The sequence below is a fragment of the Pleuronectes platessa genome, chromosome 16, assembly GCF_947347685.1.
Source record: "Pleuronectes platessa chromosome 16, fPlePla1.1, whole genome shotgun sequence".
NCBI classification, from domain to species: domain Eukaryota; kingdom Metazoa; phylum Chordata; class Actinopteri; order Pleuronectiformes; family Pleuronectidae; genus Pleuronectes; species Pleuronectes platessa.
Window position 1 is genome coordinate 13,070,144 of NC_070641.1, and position 21,581 is coordinate 13,091,724.

At 44.4% G+C, this 21,581-nt stretch overlaps 1 long non-coding RNA gene across 2 annotated transcripts; it reads right to left on the reverse strand.

Moving 5' to 3' along the window:
• Window positions 1-2,229: 2,229 nt before the first annotated feature.
• LOC128458491 (uncharacterized) lies at window positions 2,230-21,107 on the reverse strand. Of its 2 annotated transcripts, none has more exons than XR_008342017.1 (3): window positions 20,845-21,106; window positions 7,788-7,881; window positions 2,230-2,847 (listed from the first exon to the last, which is right to left on the reverse strand). It is a non-coding gene; the product is annotated as an uncharacterized LOC128458491 (long non-coding RNA). The 2 variants fall into 2 exon arrangements; XR_008342018.1 differs by lacking the exon at window positions 2,230-2,847 and adding an exon at window positions 5,719-6,745 and having other exon boundaries at window positions 20,845-21,107.
• Between the last annotated feature and the right edge of the window lie 474 nt (window positions 21,108-21,581).

Genomic DNA, 21,581 nt, shown 5'->3' on the forward strand with positions numbered 1-21,581 from the left:
TTACATAGCCTGTATATTATCACTCTACTCAAAATATATAATATATAACATGATATAATCAAATATGATGTAATACTATATTAGATTACATTAGATGATCAATACGTTAACATTTAGACCACTGCAAATTATTTCATGCCAATTACATATGAAAATCTGTCAGATATATTTATTTATTTATATATATATATATATTTCTCTTTTATGCCTGTGTGTACATGTATAACTGATTTTAATAATAATAATAATAATAATAACAAAGATATTCTAATATCTTATATCACAAATCAGACCGATACGTCTGAAACTAAACATTATAAGGAAACAATTTCCTAACTTTTAACAAATTTTAAACTATGTTGGTTAGTTTGCTACAGTTAAAACTTACCAGCAGTACATTATATAAAACAACTACAATATAAAATGTCCTGTTTTCTTCTCATGCTCCGAATTATGCAGTTGTTACTGTGATGTGGCTCAGCTCAGATTTAAAATGTACACTACCGTTCAAAAGTTTGGGGACACTTTTTTAAAAGAAAAGCACTTTTTTTCCCAATGAAAATAACATTAAATTAATCAGAAATACACTCTTTACAATGTTAATGTGGTAAATGACTATTTTAGGTGGAAACGTCTGGTTTTTAATGAAATATCTACATAAGTGTATAGAGGCCAATTTTTAGCAACTATCACTCCAGTGTTCTAATGGTAAATTCTGTTTCCTAATCGCCTTAGAAGACTAATGGATGATTAGAAAACCCTTGAAAACCCTTGTGCAGTTATGTTAGCTCAAATGAAAACTGTTTAGCTGGTGAGAGAAGCTAAAAAAAACGGTGTGAACTACTCCCTTCAGAGAACAGCACAAACGGGCTCTAACCAGAGTAGAAAGAGAAGTGGGAGGCCCCGGTGCACAACTCAGCAAGAACAGAAGTATATTAGAGTCTCTAGTTTGAGAACTGGCAGCTTCTTTAAATGGTACCCGCAAAACGCCAGTGTCAACGTCTACAGTGAAGAGGCGACTCCAGGATACTGGCCTTCTAGGCAGAGTGGCAAAGAAAAATCCATTTCTGAGACTGGCCAATAAAAAGGAAAGATTGATATGGGCAAAAGATCACAGACATTGGACAGAGGAAGATTGGAAAAAAGTGTTTGGATCACATAGAAGAACATTTGTGAGACGCAGAACAGGTGAAAAGATGCTGGAAGAGTGCCTGACGCCATCTGTCAAGCATGGTGGAGTTAATGTGATGGTCTGTGGCTGCTTTGGTGCTGGTAGAGTGGGAGATTTGTACAAGGTAAAAGGGATTTTAAATAAGGAAGGCTATCACTCCATTTTGCAACACCATGCCATACCCTGTGGACAGCGCTTGATTGGAGCCGATTTCCTCCTACAACAGGACAATGACCCAAAGCACACCTCCAAATTATGCAAGAACTATTTAGGGAAGAAGCAGGCAGCTGGTATGCTGTCTGTAATGGAGTTGCTAGCGCAGTCACCAGATCTCAACCCCCTTGAGCTGTTGTGGGAGCAGCTTGACCGTAAGGTACGCAAGAAGTGCCCATCAAGCCAATCCAACTTGTGGGAGGTGCTTCAGGAAGCGTGGGGTGAAATTTCTACAGATTACCTCAACAAATGCACAGCTAGAGTGCCAAAGGTCTGCAATGCTGTAATTGCTGCAAATGGAGCATCCTTTGACGAATGCAAAGTTTGAAGAACAAAATTCATATTTCAAATGAAAATCCTTATTTCTAACCTTGTCAATGTCTTGACTATGTTTTCTATTCATTTTGCAACTCATTTGATAAATAAAAGTGTGAGTTTTCATGGAAAACACTAAATTGTCTGGGTGACCCCAATCTTTTGAACGGTAGTGTACATGTGCACATATTATTCCATCATGGGATTAAAACATACATTTACATAAAGCACTGTTTCCTTTACTACTGTCAAGAAACTTTAAAATTAAAGGAGAAACTTGGTGACAGTGATGGTATCAAATTCCTTCTCTCAATCAGGCCAAGCTGAGCTGCTCTCTATGCGTGCTGGCAGGCTTTAGAACATGCCCACACTCTAAGGTCGCCAGCGCCTTCGCACCCACACACCCACATCTCGAGACAAATTGTGTGTATTTAGCTCTCCCAGCTCCACGTCTGCATATCTCACACAGAATGTTCTTCTGGATAATTTTTGATGTGACAGTGATTCAAAGACACAGCTATTGTGTATTTCTTTAATATATACAAGCTCATTAGCTGTATAGTACATTGTGAGTGTATGTGGCTGAGTGTGTATGTGGGTGGGTATTGTTTTATTGTCAAAATAAAACCGTTGACTTCCCAAGAACATTCCTGCATCAATAACACACCTCTGAATGTCAGGAAGATACAAGATTGAACACTGCAATTTCCACACACCACCCGGCACACTGTCACATCCTGCTTTTAGTTTCATATTTCACAATTGCAGGAAATGCAGGATATCAATTATATGAATTCCTTGAAATAGAGATATTTCCCGTGAAACACAGATGAGTGAATGTTGGGATTTTTACGATGATTCACTTTAGGGGGGTTGAATCTGAGAAGTACATGTCACAACAAATAAGAGATCTGGAGGCCGAGGCACTGGTTATGCAGGAGGGCAAAGATAGTGTGATGACATTCTCCCTGTTCTCTTGTGGCCCAGTGAAACGATGAATAGAAACAGAACGGGGGGGTCAGATGAGAGAATAAACAGCTGCACACAGCCAGTTGCCTTTAATCCAGCTGGGGTCAAGGGTTATTTGAAGAGTCCATCAGATGGGAGCAGAAGGACAAGATAGAAGAAGATATGGGACGGGGGAGGCGCTGAAATACAAACAGGGGGCTTTGGTCAAGAAAACAAGCATTGAGATTCCAGTCATGTTGCTGAAACACTCACTATTCCCCCAAAAAATTAAAAGAGGCAGTACACTCTGTGCTCTGTACTCTGAAGCCAGGAGCCTTTCACACAATATCAGTGTTTTGCTGCAAAGTCAGAGGAAAAGAAAATTAAACAAAGCTTCATCAAACAGAAGTGAGATAGATGTACAGACACTTCCTGATGTGGACCTCGGAGAGGCACATCGACTTAGGCATTTCCTCATCATATGGATTACGTGTGTTCAGGGGATTGCACAAGTCTGTCACCAAGTGATAATAAGGTTGTGATAATGTGATAGTGTTGATCCTTTTCTGGCAGCCCAGCCAATTTAGGTTAGACAATGGACACAGCATATTTTTTCCACAGTAGATTATTACCTCCAACAAGGATCTTATGTTTTCACCCCTGTCTGTGTGTTTGTTGATTGGATTGTGAACAAGATTAAACAAAGACAGTTTAATGGATTCCATGAAACTTGATGGTAGGATGCTCTTTCGATCAATGAAGGATGTAATGCAGATCTGGGTAAGGGGTTAATCCAAGAATAATTTTCTTTAACATTGCAAGATAGACGTTTTTCTGTACTTTCATTGGTTTCCAAGAGAATAATTATTGGGTCTTGATGAAAAAAAACGGACATGTTTAAGGGGCTGAGGTTTGTTTTTGTGAGCAACTTGGTGCAGGTCCAAATACAAATCCAGATCATGTGGCGTGCGCTCTACTGAGTGAAATAATAGTTTCAGGGTTTTTTAAGAGTTTACCATCTCAAATACACACAAATCCATATTCCCATCCTCTAAACGAAAGACTCATTTATCCTTCCACAGTAGATTGTTATGATTATTTGAATATTGACTCAAATCTGTCTATAATCTATAATAATCTGACTATAAAACGAAACGAGAAGTAGCATGAGGAAATCCCCTGCCAATTTAATGAGAGCCTTGAAAGCGATGGAGTAAAAGATAAGTAGCAAAGAGGAAATGAGGCACAAGATTCTCACGAAAAACTCCCCACATCCCACCCAACTCATTTTCGGTTATCAGCGGCGGTGATGCTGATGTGCATGTTCTTTGTAGACATGCCAGGATATGAGAACACTGAGTGGGACAAAGAGTGAAATCAATGAGCTGTCTGCACAAATCAAATCCAGCGATGATCTCAGGGTCCCCAGGTGGCGACATTAACCCTTTAAACCCTTTCCTACAACAAAGAGGAAATGGCTGTGTAAATGTGACAGTTGAAAATACAAGGGAGTACATCGGAGACCATGTAAAGGAGTGAGGTCACAGACCATGCTGAGACTAATGACTTGTTGGAACACTGATAGAGTGACCTTGTACTTTCAGAGCAAAACCCACACCAGCCATCGTGTCCAGATGCTGTTTCTCACCCACTCTGTATCTGCGTTCTAAAACCGAGTGGGTATTTAATGTTTAACCAGTAGAAAAACAGACTCTCACTTTGAAACAATATGAGTGTTATCTGTTTCATGTAATGTGATCATGGAAAATGCATGAGTCCAACAGAGATCCCTCTGTGTCCTCAGATTCTTTCGGTCTCTGCTGACATTTGAAGCCGTTTCCTTTATTTGGTGCAACAGGGTTTTCTTGGATGGAGTTTTTGGGAAAGCACACACAGTTTTGTTTTGTTGTTGCGAAATTGAGCCTCGTACTCATCTGATCATTGGCAGAGGTTCATAAGGATTTCTGAGTCAAACCTCAACATGCCGTTCCACTGACCAATCCATTTGTCCCTGAATTCCACTGTAGTTTGAATTTAGTTTCAACACACTGTCATTTCACTCCAGACCCTGCTGTGCACCCTCACTCCCCCTGAGAGTTAACACTCTACATACCACAATGTAGAGAGCAAAGATGAACTCCCCTGCCAAGGTCTGCATTCTTCCCTTGATCATTAAAACCGAGCACAGTCATTTCTGGAATTTATATTTGCTTTTTGGGAACGATACTGAAAATATCGGTAACAGTATTCGTATCCTGAGATTCCAGATTTCCAGATGCTTAATTGTACAAAACTTTGTGTGATAACACTGTAATGATTTCATTATTACAGCGACCACGAAACCTTCATTATCTAATCAAACGTACTTTGATTTAAAGGAGCAATGACTATAGTTTATGAAATCTATACATACAAAATGCTATCCTCTCTGTATTGAAATTACATAAAATCTTGTCCCTCCTCTTCATAATCTCCACATCCAGAATGTGTTTATAAAGATTAATGTGGAACCAGCTGATGTGCCTGAACAACACACAACACAAAATCATTTAGCAGCAAAGTAACTACAAGCTCCACACGAAGAACAGACTCCCTTTGCTCAAGTTCTATTACTGCATATCCTGAGGAATCTTCCATTCTGACCAGCCATGCCCTGAAGTTTGCTTTCCCAAAAACTGTCACCAACGTGGAAAACCAGCTGCAAGTAGTATCATCTTCGCCATCACTACCATCTGACATCAGACGCCTTCCAGCCCTCACATTTGTTAGGTTAGTGTGATATGCATGTGTTAAGTTAATTGGTATGGCCCTCGAAGGATGGTATAAAATCTGAAAGGGCCTCTTGACAGGAAGAAGCGTTCCCTGCATTACCACTTTCAGTATTGGCCGGGTGAGTGGGACGTATGCAGGAACCAGATAACAAACAGGAAATATCAGATATACTCTGGACGATTGAAAGGAGGCTACAAATAACAGGAAGGGTGTTCTAAATCAGGTAGGGAGCTGGCGTCATGCCAGAGATTATTACAAAGTAGTAAACTCTTTGCCTGGATTCCCCCTGTTCCGATTACTGGAAATCCCATCCATAGGATCTCCCCCCCCCTCATTCAAACCTCAATCCTTTCTGTTTCGGTTCCTGATCGCATCGTTTCAGTTTACTTGAAATGATCACAGTGTTAGCCCGGGCCGCTATCTCAACCTCTCCATAACCTTTTCTCATTTGTAAAGGCAATACATCCTGTGCTTTGAGTCTGCGGTGAATAGATGTTGATCTCTGCTTTCCATTGTAAAGTTGCTGGCCTAAATGCTAAGTTTCTATTTGAATTCACCCCAACTTTTCCTTTCCACTGTTCTGCCCCCGACTTCTTTTAAATGCAATTGCTCTCTTCAGTTGGAAATTAAGTCCTGGTGGCTATTGAGAGTCTCGGCTGAGACTGAAAGCCTCCTTTCACAGTAATTGCATTGTTTCGTCGTTATTGTTTCTCACAGGGAGACTCACTCCTGTAGAGCTCTGTCGTCTCCAACAACAATCTCCCCTCACAGCCTGTCCCTTTGCTCGCCTGACGACCAAAAACAATTAGATACAGCCAGAAACTCAGTTGCTGGGGGAGGATGAGTCAGAGGCGCCGATAGACAGCCCCCTGAAGTCGTTAAGTAAACAGGATACATTTTAGGTATGTCAGAAAACTCCAAATCGCTTGGCTCATTTTTGATCAGGAAATCTGGGTTTTTCCTCCAATTACAGGAAATTCAGAGAAGTTAAAAAGGCAGCTTCAGCAGGTCAGATATTTGCTGACGGTTGGTTTGTGTGTGTCTAACAGAGCACTACTGAACCTGATGGTCCCAAGAGAGAATTATAACTATGCAACATAAAACCTGACATCATCGCCATACGGGAATGTTTAGAGCAGGTATGAGGAACCCTTTTCCAAGTGTCATTTTGATTTTGAGGGCTATACTGATTTAATGAACACACATCCCACCAAGGTCTCCAATGTGATCCCTGGAACTGCTTCTTCTTCTTTGGTGAAGCAGATGCCAGATGGTAGTGATGATGATGCCGCTATCAGCTGGCCTTCCAGGTTTGTGTCAGTCATTCTTGAGGGAAACCGAAATGTAAAATTTAGAAAAGAAGTGCTCCCAGTTGTTGGCTGTCGCAAACTTCAGTGCATGTCTCTTCAGAATGGGAAAATACTCAGGATAAAGTATGTACAGCTTAGAAGTCTCTATTTTGTGTTGTATGTTGTAAGCTGCTTATGTATTTATCAGCTAAGCAAATATGTTCGATTCCTGTTGGTTTACTTTCCATGTTCTGAAACCTCTTGCTAAATGCTCGAAGGAGTTTTACGAACCCGTCAGCCTATTTCGAGAGACCTGATCTAGGGTTTTGTTCTTGCAGAGTAGGACAATTCGCAGAAACACAGTAATTCCTCCCTCGCATCGAACTCAGCAGTGATCCCATGTGGCAGCTGGTCAGTATTTTATTTATCTGTTTTTTCATTGTGGACCTGAGAAACAAACTAGAAATTTACTGCCACATACTTCCTCCTGTCGTGAAGTTAGACACAGTGACAAAACATAATCTTGTGCTTTTCTCTCGGAAAATACTGGAAATCTACTACAAATCTAAATCTTCTTTTTCGACTCTCTTTTTTTATACATTCGCCATGATTTCAGAGAGGAAACATAATCTCTGCATATGTGTTGCATTCACCCTGACCATGACTCAGACTAGCATATAGCTGGGAGGGACCGCCACGAAAGTCTGTTGGTCTATTATTTTGATTTCTATTAGAAAAAAAAGTATTTGTAATCATAAGATTTTTTTTTAGATAATTAATGTTGTGCTTCCTCCTGTTGTCTTTATGAATTGTGGGCTGAATAGGCTTTAAAGGCCGGATATCCCTACTGCCTGGTGTATTGGGCTGCGTGATAAGTGAAATTTAATTCAACAAGACATTGGATTTCCTTTTCAAAGAACAAAAGAAAAATATATAACCAATAAGCCTCAATTGTATTTGCTTATCACAAGAGAAAACTGCCTATAGGAGTGCTGAGTGCAAAGGTTGTGAAAGATGATGTCACGTACTTTGGGAGTAATAAAGTGCAAATATTTTTCCAGTTGAACGCAAAGACACACCTATATCATCGAGGTCAGAATGATGCCAGGAGAAGTCCCCCAGAAGGCTTCGCTTGAAATCCTCCAAAACATCTGCTCATGAGGTTGAGTGCATCTGCAGGGAGAAAGAAACACACATGTGAATGTTTTATCTTTTTGGTTCTTTATGGAAGATCTGCCTGAGAGTTTAGTAACTTCACTGCAGAGGCTACTGCATGGAAGTCAGCGCTGAGGTGACTGATCCCTGGCTCCCCCTGCATGTTGAATCCAACAAGGAGATCCCAAGTCAATCACAGTCCATCATCACCCTTAAAAAACACATTAATACATATAGTCTTTCAATACAGGGATCACAAAATAATGCCCTTAATTGTTTCACGTCATTTATTTAGGAGCCTATTTTTTTCAAGTTCTGAACACTAAAGCTGTGGTTTATTCTTGTCTTCTACCACTAGATGGCAGCACAGTGTCAAATCACGCACCCCAACTCTCACACACAGCTCCTCTAATCACTTTGTACACTTGATCCCCTCTGGCTGTGCAGAGATTTTTGGGGCAGACAGGGTTTTCTGTGGAGGTGGAGGAGGGGGGGGGGGGGGGGGGGGGGATGCGGCTGCTAACAGTTGGATATCATATGGATATGGGAAACCTCAGCAGTGGCGACCACAGCGACCACATATGCACACATTGAGGCCATAACAAAGCCTGTGGGAAAACCTAATTAGCGAGGTCAAAGTCAACTGGGTAGAAACGTGGGATTCCTGCTACTCAGATTTAATTTGAATCAATCATGACGTGGGCTCACATGCCCGAGCTTGCTCCTCCTTTTGTTTTCGTAATCATAAGGAGAAGGTTCATTTTTCTTGGTTATCTGGTACTGATGAAACAGAAACTGCAAATGCTGCAAATCAAGTTTCTTACAGGAAACATGATTCAGTGGCAGATCACAGACAGCAGCTCCCAGTTTCATTACCATCATCAAGTAGGTTATGTTTCTACCCCTGTCTGATAGTTTGTTGGTTGGTTATTTAGTCAGCAGGATTACACAAACACTACTTATTCGAGATCAAGTTTTTTATTTTCACTTGATTGATATTGATAAAAAAAATTGGCATATTTAGGGGACTGATATTTAGGATTGTTTGCAATTTAGTGCAGATCCAAATAAAAATCTGGATCTAGTGAGTTTAAATGTGGTTCCACACGGAGACTGTTGAACCTTGTCTTGTCTAGTTTTGTCTAGTTTGACATTTCATGGCCTTGTTGCAAATGCAAGAAGCAGATGATTCGTTGTTTCCCCTTTACATCACAAGTGTCATTAAACTTGAAATACACCGCCTTGTAAAACAGAGGCGCGCGAATGTCAAATTTAAAATCATATGTCTGCGTTCTGAATGTGATTTTTTATAACCGCATTGAGAACGTTGCAATGCCAAGGAAAAAGTGATGTTACAGCTTTTTGGAAAATGAATGTGAAAGATAAAAAAATTTCAAAACCACAACATTTCCCGAATGAGGCACCTGCAAGACTTTGTGTGTGCGTAGCCCTTTATCGTCATTAACGTACATCCATATCTTCCCTTTGCCAACCAGCTGTGGCTCAGCCAGCAGTGCAGCTGTTACAGAGATTACTGGTCTCATTGATGCAGGATAAAACCCCCGAAACGGACAATTTCTCAGACCTTGGACATGGTGACATGGTAATCCTCTGTTTGCGAGAACTTTAAACATGGACATTCGCTGTCTCTCTGTGGTTTAATTTTAACTTGTTTGTTTTGGGCCAGCTCCAATATGAGCTGCGGATGGACACTTTCTCACAGAGCTGAACGGCCCGAAGCTTTTCCCTACCCTCTCTGCTTGCTCTCTCTCCTCTTTGTTGTTGTATCGTCTCGCTTAATGTGCCTTTGCCCCTGTGGACGCTGGTGTACGGTCCGTCCATCTTCTCCTGCGAGTTGCCAGAGGAACGCCCCAAAACAATGTTTGGAAACGTGTTGGTGACAGTTGCATTTCATCATCGCGCCGCCACAAAGCTCCACAGTAAATAAGCATTATTGAAAAAGCAAATACGTTTTCAGGGCCGCCAGATGAGCTGCAGTGCTGGTTTTAAAGAGGAGATTAGCATTTAAAAAAGCATCACCCGAGGGAGTGTGGCTGTCTACCATGTCCCGGGGCATTTTAGTGTCTACACTGAGAAACAGATAAGACCCTAATGATTGACCTTTTACGGATTAATAGACCGCAGCTTGGGACATTGCATGAAGCATAAATCGGAGACTGTGACATTGGATCATTTAGCGAGGGTCACTGAGACGAAAAGGGGGGGGAGATGGTAACGTAAGCTAGCTCCTCAGAGAAGCTATTGATTGTTTTACACTCCTAAGTCATTAAAATGAAAGGGGAAAGAGGAGTAACACCGACTGGATTGCAATAAGCAGACTGGGAAAAGCCCATGGGGGCAGCTGACACGAGATACCCAAAGGCCCAACCCAGGGATGTAGACAAATGAAACCTAATAGTATTTACCACCACTACCCATCTGGCCAGAGAACAGCTGCCGGGGACTTTGTTATCCTGTTTGTGAGCACACCTTCTTTTCTCAACTGTCAGCAGGCCGTCTTTCTAAGCCACACCCATGCTCCTCACGCAACTTCTCATTTGAAACCCTGCTGGTTGGAGCAAAGAGAGGAGAGATCAGTGATTACCCTCTGAAAGGGAAAGGATGCTGTGGTGCTTTTTGTGGGCACAGTAGGAGCTTGAAAGGTCTCGTGACCCATCCCCCCCCCCCCCCCCCTCTCCACAGCGGCCTCCAGATCACCATTAACACCATGCGAGAAGGGGCACTGACTTCCAAGGCTTGAGCTGGAGAGTACAACATCTCAACATCTGGAAGGCATTATGCTGTTGCCGCCCGAGGGTGAAACACAGGGAGACGATGACGGGGGAGTGAGTGTATGTGAGCGTATGGGAGTGTGTGTGTGTTTGAGTGTGTGTGTGTGTGGGGAGGGGTCGTGTGTGTTTCGATGGAGTTAATTGCATTGTTGTGTGAGAGTTAGGGTATGAAAGCATGACCTCTTGAGAAACGCTCAGAGTTAAAGGAGGGTGGCATGGGGAAGTCAAATGTGTGAGATGGAGCGAGATAGTGCATTACAGTGTGGCCTCTCTGTGTGTGCCGGTGTATGGGCGCTCGTGCGCGTAGCTGTATGGCTCTTTGTTCGTGCGACTTGTTTGAAGACTGGGTCTTTGACCGGGCGGCAGGATGTAGGGATCTGGACCCTTGGCAACAGAGCAAGTCCATCTGAGCCCGGCCTGAAACAAGATGGCTTTGTATGTGCGATCGCCATCCTGCCCCTCCCTTCCTTCCCCCAACCTCTACCTACAGTACGGGGCTGCAGCCTCGGGCACTGCGCACCAGGTGCTCGCCCTCACCACAGCCTCGCAGCAGCTCGGGTCCTGCCGTCTACAGGGACCAGAAGTTACCTCAGAGCAACCTGATCTTCACTGGGACCGAAGGCCGCCCGCTCTTTAATCAAGAGGACGATGACATCAGCCAGGAGCCAGAGGGAGGCAGGCCAGCTGACAGGGAGCAGCATGTGATACCACAAGCCACTTCATACACCATATTTGAGACGCTTCCCTTTTTGTGCTAAACTGCTTCATTGTGACAGGATGACAGTTGTAAAAGCTCAACAGACAATCATCTGGCTTGTAGCAGGCTTTATTTGGTTGGTCATAAATGAGGCCGGCCCTCAGGGCGAAGCACAGCATTCTGGCATATGGAGCCCTGGTCCTTATCTGAACCCACAGATCACTGCACAAAGTGAGATTCTAGGTCTGCGAACTGGCTCGGATAGCAATTACTAACTGACACGCACGTGATTAATGAAAAACAGAGAGTTTTGTGCCAGACGGAAACATTCTCAGCCATTTTGTGAGATTTTCCCTGGCTGTGGAGCTTTCGCACCCCCACCCTCTTTGACAATCTTATTATAATTTTTTTTGTTTTTAAGAGCTAGCCCAGTCCTCTCCATAACATGAACACATGCTGTTCTCCGCCAAATGCCTCAGGCTCACAAGAGACAGGCACTGTACACTCTCCCCCCCCCGCCCACCTTACTCCTCCTCCTCCCCCCCCACACACAACCTGACATCCACTCCTCTGCCCCCACTGCATGTCCCACTTTTCATCCCCCCCCCCCCTCCCTCTCCCCGCCGTGCCCCGCCATCGGTCGGCTGTTATTGAGCAGGCATTTCACAGACACTCCCACTGAGACCGATGACCTCATCAGTGGGCAGGAAGTCAGAGGGTTCAAGTTCCTCCTGTGAGAGCAATCCCACACATCTCTGCGTATTTGATTCAGGAGAGGGGGCCATGGGGGTGTGGAGTCCCCGCGCTCACTAGTTTCTCACTATCAGCCCATGCCACATCATCATCATCATCATTGTCATCACATGACCGTGGACTTTGGCCGGAGCTATTCTGGAGGGAGAACCATTTTGAGTGGAAGCTAGCTGGATCCAGGTGTCTCTACCCCCCCCTCTTTGACGATTGCAACGTGGCAGTGGAACAATGTGAAGGAAGAGGTCATATTAGAAAAGAAAGGGGAGAAGAGGAAGGGGCTGTGAACAAATGACAAAGAGGTTGGGTATATTTAACTGTTAATGGACAAAGATGTGACGTGAATGAGAGTCAACAGACAAAGACACTGTTTCCCCTGTGCGCCGTCCCACATCAGGGAATACTGATTAATATGAAACATCAGGGACAGTTAGAGTGATTGGTGGCTTTTCCCCCAGAGGTTGGTCAATGACCTTGACTGTTTGTCAGTCCCCTTCCTGCCAAAGTTCTGTTGCCTCAACAAATGACATCAGTGGGAATACGAACCAACACTGATTCATCTCCGAGCAGGACACACCCAACTGGATCTATCATGGAGAGCAAACTAATGTCCTATTTCTTCATGGCTTTAATGCAAAATACAAATATGCGTATCTCCCTCATCGAGCGGCTGGATTTATTTTGGTTGTCCTCCAGTATTGATCCATTTCTATTCAATCCATGAAAATGTGGTGTGTGAGGACGTGTTCGCAGCAGATCAATGGAGCACCAGTCAAATGCATCCTGGAGCTATATCATGCTGACAAAAATAGCACGCGACAAAGCACAAATCCAGACCATACATTAGCGTGCAAGTCCAATAATAACCCAGCACTCCGGAGTTGTAAACACAACTACTTTCTGACTAATTTGTCCCACATCCCTCACACACCTCCCACTCCTTGCCTCGTTCAGGGAGCCAAAAGTTGCAACACGTTTGTTACCGGCTGGTCTTGCCTTGTGCTGACTCTGCAAAAAAAGCAATTCAGTATTCAGAGGGCCGTGCCTGGGCTTGGCCAATCCCGCCTTTTGCACGACACAAAGGCGAAAGAAAGAAATACGCAGACAAAGAATAAACACAGAGCCCTGGAGGAGCTCCCAAGACCTGGCAAGGGTGTGAATGTGTGAGCGTGTGTGTGTGCGTGTGTTTGTGTTTGTGTGTGCGTGTGTGTGTGCATGTGTGTGTGTGTGTGTGCATGTGTGTGTGTGCGTGTGTGCGTGTGTGTGTGTGCGTGTGTGTGTGTGTTGGGCAGCAACCCAGCTTGACTCAGCTCATCACAGATCTCTGCCGACGGGGGAACATTGACGGGTTTGTGCCCAGATGTGTGGGAGGGCGGCCGAGCTCAACAGTCACATCCAGTGTTTGTGAATTTGTTCCAACTCTTCAGTCACGGCCCATTCTCCACAATAAATCTGCCGTACTTCCAGGCACTTGGCATCAGCGACGCGATCACTGATTCTAGCACGAACAAATAATGAGCTTCTCTGACCCTCCCCCCGGAGCTGAATTATGAGGTGCTTGCACAAAGCTTTACTGTAAAATGAGAGAGAGTAGAATAAGGAAGCTTTCCTGGGTAGCTTTATCTCAGACTTATCATTCTTGGAAAAAGGAATGCGGCGATAAAGTGTTGCAATTTTGCATCGAATGTCTGTGAGGCCCCACTGTCACGAGCCATATCACAATCAGCCTTCTCTGCGTCGGACATGCAGTCAATGTGGAGGCCCAATGTGCTTCAAGGGCCTTCTCTCCCCCACGGTCGGACTCTGAGCCAATATTCATACTTTAGTGAAACAGAACATTCAGATAGAGACGGCAGTGAGACTGGGAGGACATTCACTGATAAACTCTGAACCCTCACAATGAGAACATTCAGACTTTGCAGCCCGGGATGAGCTGCTCTCACTCAGCACCCAACAGGTCACCACCACCATGCAGCCGGTCTTGAACCTCAGATTAGGGTCGCTTTCGTCATTCAGCGTGGATCTAATAATGAAAACACTTACTCGTACAGACAATGTACCTCACTGTCATGTGAAACCAGCACCACCGCAAAGTAAGCCTTCTTAACGGGAGCATGTGGAAGACAGACACGGACTCGACTGGATACGATAGGAGTCAATAAATCTTTGTGTGTAAATGCGTGATGTACATTTAATGTCTCCAGAATTGGGTCCGGACTTTCTCCAGAGTTTCCATTTCACACATGAACAATGCAGCTGAAGATTCTCTGCTCAGACTTGTGCACAACGGCCCAGAAATGTCCGGAGAGTTCAGGTGAGGCGTGGTGCAGCAGGCAGAGGCGGGACATAGCGTAATGATTCCTGTGTCCGGATTCCACATGTTTTTGTTTACCGCACATTGACAACGCTGCAGGCTCCTATTAACAAAAGCTCTCTTGATATATTCGTCATGTGAATTCTACATGTTTCAAACTGCTTTTTTTCGACCTGAGATATTTTTCTTGTTCATTTTTTATCTCTTGCATGTTAAAAACATCATCAACACTCCCACCTGGTCTTGGACAATCGTGCGGAGGAGCCCCTGCTGTATTCTCACATCGGCTCCTTCAGATACTCTGCGGATTTAATACTCGGGGCTGGCCGGATAAACTGCTGAGACAGTCCAGAGGCTCTCACTCAGACATTTACATTCACACATACAGGCCCTCCGGAAAATATCCGGAGAATCTCCAGGGTTCAGTGCAAGTCTGAAAGCAGCTGGGAAAACGTTGGGAGAGAGGAGGAGTGATAGAGAAAGCATGTGAAAGTGAGAGAGAGTGTGTCGGAGGAGATAAAGGGCAGGTCGCTGGAGTCTGGCAGTTCCAGGGTCAAGAAGGTCAGGGCTGATGTAGAAACATGGGACGTCATGAGCCCAGCCGCTGTGTGGGAACGTCGGAGGGGGAAAAAGGAACGGGGAATATTTTCAGGTCTGTTTGGGATAATTGAAGTGCGTCCTTCAGCTGGAGTGTGTGTCAGCGGAGCGTTGGTCCTCCAGAGAGAGGAGAAGGAGGAGTGGGGGGGGAGGAGAGGATGGAAGGAGAGAGAGAAGAGATTTGGTCCTCGAGCAGGTCTGGTTCCCATTAGACCAGAGGCCCGGGGTCGGTTTGTTTGTACAGGCAGAGCGTCCCAGAGGAGAACTGAGGCCGCCTGATCTTGCTCCTCCCAACTGGGTCGCCATGGAGAGAATATCAGCTGCAGTACTTCGCCCCCCCCCCCCCCCTTCTCCATCCCTCCTTCCCACCCACCCGCCCACCCTTCTGGAACAAAGTCCAAACGGGTCTTCTAAACTGTTTACGGATGTTCTTTGTTTATGCGTTATTCATGAGAGCCGTGCCGAGAGTTCCTGTCAGAGCCCTCGGACCTACTGTCCCAGGATCCGTGCCATGTGATGGATATGTCATACATGCGTGAACCAAACCCTGTGTGTTAATCAGCCCGCCTGTGTCTAATGGGCATGCAGAGACAGGTCTATCCCTCACATGGGATGGGCCGCAGTCCTGCAGTCACACGCTCCTTTTAGGCCTAAACACAGGCCAATCAATAAAAGGCTTTTCCCCGAGTACTGTACAACAATGCTTGTGTAACATTTGTTTCCATTAGAGTGTGTTGTGTCATGGAACATTTTCCCATTATAAATTTTGCAGCTCTGTCCTTGTCAGTTTTTTTTATGTGCTGTAAGCCTTGCGAAAGGGAGCCTCCCTCCAAGCAATCCCCCCCCTGCAGGAGTATAGTCAGGGGGTTTTCCTGTTTGCCGCTTTGCTCGCTATAAAAACACTGCCAGGAGATAGTCGTCAGTGAGACTTGACTGGCACCGCTGCTGTGAATTACGGGCAATAAAGTCCTAACAACACCATGACCCCATGCAGAAACACTGACAGGTAAAAAGAGGAAAGCAGGGAGACTGATTGAAGCCACATGACTTTGACGCCACCGTGGTGTGACAGACAAGATCGTAAAGATCATAGCACACAGTGACTGGCTCGAAGTGGAGCGGAGACCAGTTTAGGTTGTGGTAAAATGGTGAGGAAGTACTCATTTGTTCCCCTGCACACGTTTAAAACAGTCGGAGGATGAGGGGGGTGAAGCCGGAGGGTCTCAGGGAAAGGGAAGAGGATGATGTTTCTCCCTCAGCGCTCCGCAGGGAGCGGCTCCGGAGCCGAACAGTGATTTATGGAGGACAGAACTTTGCTGAAACTTTTCCTGGAATTCGTGGCTGTTCTGAGGGAGCGGCTGGACGGGGGAGTCCGGGGGTGTTGGCTGAGGATGGGGTTAAGGGGCAAGAGTGGTCAGGATAGGAGCAATATTTCACACAGGCCGCGTTAAATCAATTCACCCCCACAGCTGGAAAGCCATGAACATTCTGTCTTTTCCTCTTACAAGTGCCTTTGTCCAGGCGCCCGGAGGTTAAAGGACTGTTGCTCTTAGATGGAGCCGTGTTATTGGAACTGGTAGAGGTCAGCGGTGCGGATCTTTAGGTGACTGTAGCTTTCACCTGAAGTACAAAGTCAAAGAAGAAGGCTGTAACTGTTTGGAGTTTTGTCCAAACAGTAATAAAAGTCTAATGGTTGGTACAGGGGTCCCCTCCCGCTCTTTTTACACTTGGAGCAGTATGAATAAAATTGAGCTGAGTCGGTGAAAAAATGAGATATTATTAAAAGTGGCACCTTGACTGGCTCACTTTTAAGTACCGCACAAGGAATACGTACCGTTTTTAGAGGATTGTAAATAACTGGAAGGGTTCGTTTACAGATGGATTGGATAAATACAAATTTTGTGAAATAGAAAAAAATACATGGTGGTCCTGTTGCTGCCGTACCATGAGGAAGAATGTCTCTTTCAGTCTGTTTTAGGTTAGTGAGATCACGGCCAGTCAGAGACGAATCCATGAGAGCTGTTAATTAAAGCCACATTTTCTTTTCTGTTATCCAGCAGCGATATTCACCAGTTTTATGGAGCGTTCTCTGTGGCAGCTGCCAAATTCTACATTTTAGGATTTCACGCTTGAACACGGACTCCCCGTCACACACACACACACACGAACATACACAGGACATGCCCACCTCTGACTTTGCATTTCCCATCATCTACCCCAACACCCTGAAGGGCTGGATGTTAGTTGCAGCGGATGCTGTCTCGATCAAACCTGCAGTCTGATTAGATCATTATGCAGCCTGCTTTATTCCACCACGCAGACCTCTTCTTTTGTTTTTGCTCTAATGACTCACAAATCTCTAGTCAGAACCAGCCCAGCTGGCAAGCAGCAGCATGAGCAAACAGTCATCGTCATGTGCAAACCTCACACACAGATGTGTGTATCCAGTGCCGACAGATCCAATGACGTTAAGCCTCCTCAAAATGTGTCGAGCGAGAAATGTAGTAGAGGGCGCCGCACTCTACTCATTATGGCTCATTGTGGACTTGAGTGTGGAAAAAGTGACGGTTACATGTCATTAGCAAGTGTAATGATTGTTTAGTGATATTGTGTTTGGGATGGGTTGCCAGTTCTTTAGCAGGTCGGTGAAATCCAGAGCTGTAGTTAATTATCTTTTAAAATATTGTTTATACTTTTCTTCAGTGGTGCCTTTAATGTGTATGAAAAGATTAACTTGCAATTTGGTTCCCTCGCTGTGGTATCTGGTGAGTTTCCTTTAATTACCGGGGTCATTACAGTTTTGGCTGTGGTGATAAATAATTTTGAACTTGAGTGGATGTTGCCGGTGAGGTCATCGTGCATTTAGAGCGCGGCTGTATCAATATCAGCAATCGCTTTGCTCGCAATGTAATTTTCCTTCTCGACCTTCCAACCCTGATCCTGCCTGTTCATAGACTGTATATCGGCTCAAAGTGTTGGGAAAGGTACTGCAACTTCTCAAACTGACCGATGTCATTAGTTGTTCCATAAAAAAGTTCATGGTTTAATCAACTGCTGTTCAGATGTCGCATATCAGCACATGTAGGAAAGCTAGGCCAATAAAAGATCAAGGAATAAAAACATTCGGACAGAAAGCAATTTTCAAAAACTGTTTATCAGGGCTTTTAATTGGACGACACACTTCTGCAACAGAGGAGCTTACGGAAAAGTTCAGGTGAAAATTGGGAAATGGTCTGTATTTATATAACACTTTTCTAGTCTTTATGGCCACTTAAAGAGCTTTGCAGTACAGTTAAGCTATCCACCCTTTCACAGATCACTCACACTGCTGCACACACTCACACGCAATTCAAGGTTCAGTATCTTACCCAAGGACACTTCAGCAACCAGAATAGTGGCCGAATCCCCCTCTATCGATAGCCCCCTGGTGGTTGGCTGCAATATTAATCATAAACCCAGCGGATTGGACGTGGACAAAACTTCAAAGTCAAAGTACAGGTCATATTCTTTTTACTCAAAGGCGAATTCAGTCATTTTATGTAGTTCTAATCAGACTGGGGTTTGTCCAAGTGTTCATTTATCCATTAAGTTTGGTTTTAATTAGTGATTTGATAAAAATGGGATTGACAGATGAGACTAACTCTCGATCGATTGAACATGTACTGGCTCAACCTTTCAGTCCGTGGCTCCATCCCTCGAATGCTACTGCGCAGACTTTAGCTCCAAATGCACAAGATATAGGATATTTAAGCTTAATATCTGGGGAGAGGAGACATGTCGTCCATCTTTATTTACCGTCTCTGGCGTATATACCCATTTGATTTGCGGATAAAAGGGAAAACATTTATGAACCAATGAACTATTTCTTTCCACAAAATAACCTGTTGCACTCACTTGCTTTACTACTACTACTCAGCTCACTATCACACTGGAGCCTTATCACAGTCCTCTTAAAGAGATCAGAGGTCATGAAAAACAGAGCAGAGGGGCTGCAGCAGCAGACGCTCAGGAGCAGAAGAGCCGGACAAAATCGTATTTATTAACAGAGGAAAACAGGTGAAGAAAGCACCTCAGAAAGTGAAATGTGTGGACGATGATCAATTAGGAAAAGTCAAACACTAGGGCAGTGGTTTGAACACACGTTTGATCTGAAGCTGTGCAGAAACTTTTCTTCATCCTGCTCATTCGAGTTGAAGTCACACTGAGGTGGGCTGCTCCGCTGTGTGAGACTGGGAGTTTGTCAGCACGACCTTGGTGGAGTGAGGTCTGAGCAACTGGAGGTGTTCCAGCTGCAGCCCATAATAAACACTGGGGGGGGGGGGGATGAAATGATGATGGGAAGAATGTGTGCAGAGTGCTGATCAAAGCATCACTTCCTGGGTGGCGTGTGGGGCGTGACCACAGGGACGATACGCGTGCACAGTCAATAAACCTGAGAGCCGCCCTGTCCGGTTTAAAGGTGACGTTGATATGACCCTATTTAAAAAAAAAAAAAAAAAAAAGCTTTATCAGTGCAGTGCTCGTTTTAAACCAGCCTGTTTGAGGTGGGCTGTTTGTTTGGCTTGTGGTTATGGGGTTTGTAGCTACATTTCTGAAACTAGAAAGTAAGTAAGTAAAGACTGACAGACCGCAAAACCCATAGGCATCAACAGGGCTGGCATGCTGCACAAATAGCTGCTCACCTATTTATTTTTTTAAACTAGCAATTTAGTAGCACTTGAATGGCACTTACTTATAGCACTTTGTAGTTTTGCTTTATTTTTTAAGAAATTGTACTTTCTTGCTTCTTGTGGTTCTGGGTTTGTACCCTCGGTGTTGACTGCACTTATTGTAAGACGATTTGGATAAAAGCGTCAGCTAAATTAAATTTGACTGGGAGTGTGGTGTATAGGGCTGGAAAGGGCACATGATCTCCCTTCACTTTTTCGCTTTGCCCTGTGAGCCTTTGCCTTCTGTAAAATGAGCGGATCAAGGAAACGAAAAGTGGACAATGAGTGCAGAGTGTTCAGAGTGGACAACAAAATACTTTGTCACTGAAATCCAATCGAAAGCTGTATACCTGATATGCCGAGAAACTGTCGCAGTTTTCAAGGATTACAACATCAGCCGTCACTTTGCTACGAAGCATGCTAACTACGCTAGCAAGCAGTCAACGCAAGAACGACTACAGCTCAGAGGTTGGCTGAGTATTTGTTAAATTGCCATGCAAATAAATGCTTTTCTACTTGTTAAAGGCCAAATCCTTTCATGTAATGGTTTTTCCATGTAATTTATATTAGTTCACAAAAATACTCCATCCATCTGTCAAATTTTAGAACCCATTGTGGCCCGCGAGTCAAAAAGTTTGCTGGTCTAGGCAATATGAAGGCAGGGTTTGGTCTGGGTCATGCACAGTGTGTCAGTGTGTGTATAGAGCTTTGAAGACGTGCTCCAGGCTCTGTCAGGAGAGTGTGACATTCAGACGCCTGCTTCTCCTCCTACTCTCTCCTCCCTCTCTTTGTCCTTTTTTTTTTTTTTTTTACTATACAATTTACCGCTAGACTACATATGTCCGTTCTTTACCCGGTCATCTCTGACTGACGGCACATAGAGCAGTTCAGGTCATACATCTGGAGTCGAGTAATGGCCTGACCCTGATCCTTCTTATCTGATGACCCCCAACATTGACCCCTGGCAGCCAAGTGCCGCCTTTCCTCTGGGAAAAAAACAAGACGTTCCGCTTGAGGAGAGAAACGTTCATCTTTAGACGCATGTGTTAGCACAGACACTCTTTTGTAAACACACTTTTACAAACAAACAGTGACGCTCTGCCTGGAGCAAAGAATACTCACCGAGTATCAACTCAGCGAGCCTCCACCGCTCAACAGTCAAGCTTCTCCAGGCAAGATTCCAATAGGTGCACGCTTGACCTGGTTAGGCTTATTTTACCCTCTAGTGACCAACTTCATTTCACTCCCTTCCCGCCTCTGCATAGAAACATACATCCTGTTTCTATTTCCGTCTTCACCTCTTTTACGACATCGCCTCCTTCTCTCTCTCTTTTTCATTTAAAGTCTTTTTAACTGTTTTTTCTGGTTTGCCATTTCTGTGCAACATCTGTGCACTAATTCCCTCTGTTGCCTTGGCAAGCACGTAGCACCCTTTAACTCCGCGTCAACAGCTGGTCAAAGAGTGAGAACAGCCAGGCGCCGTATCTCTATTACAGATGTGACAGGAAAGCAAACAGCTTCTCATGACTTATCTTATACAATCTGAAAACAGAACTGAAGCGGTTATGGTTAACCATGAAAAACGTCTGATTCTCAGAAATTTGTTACAATTTAGTTCCTGGCCCTATTCTACTAACTTGCCGATACACACACAGACACACACAGACACACAGACACACACACACACACACACACACACACACATACACACAAACACACACACAAACACACACACACACACACACACACACACACACAAACACACACGCACACACACACACGCACACACACATACACACACAGACATACACACACACACACACACACACACATACACACACACAAACACACGCACACAC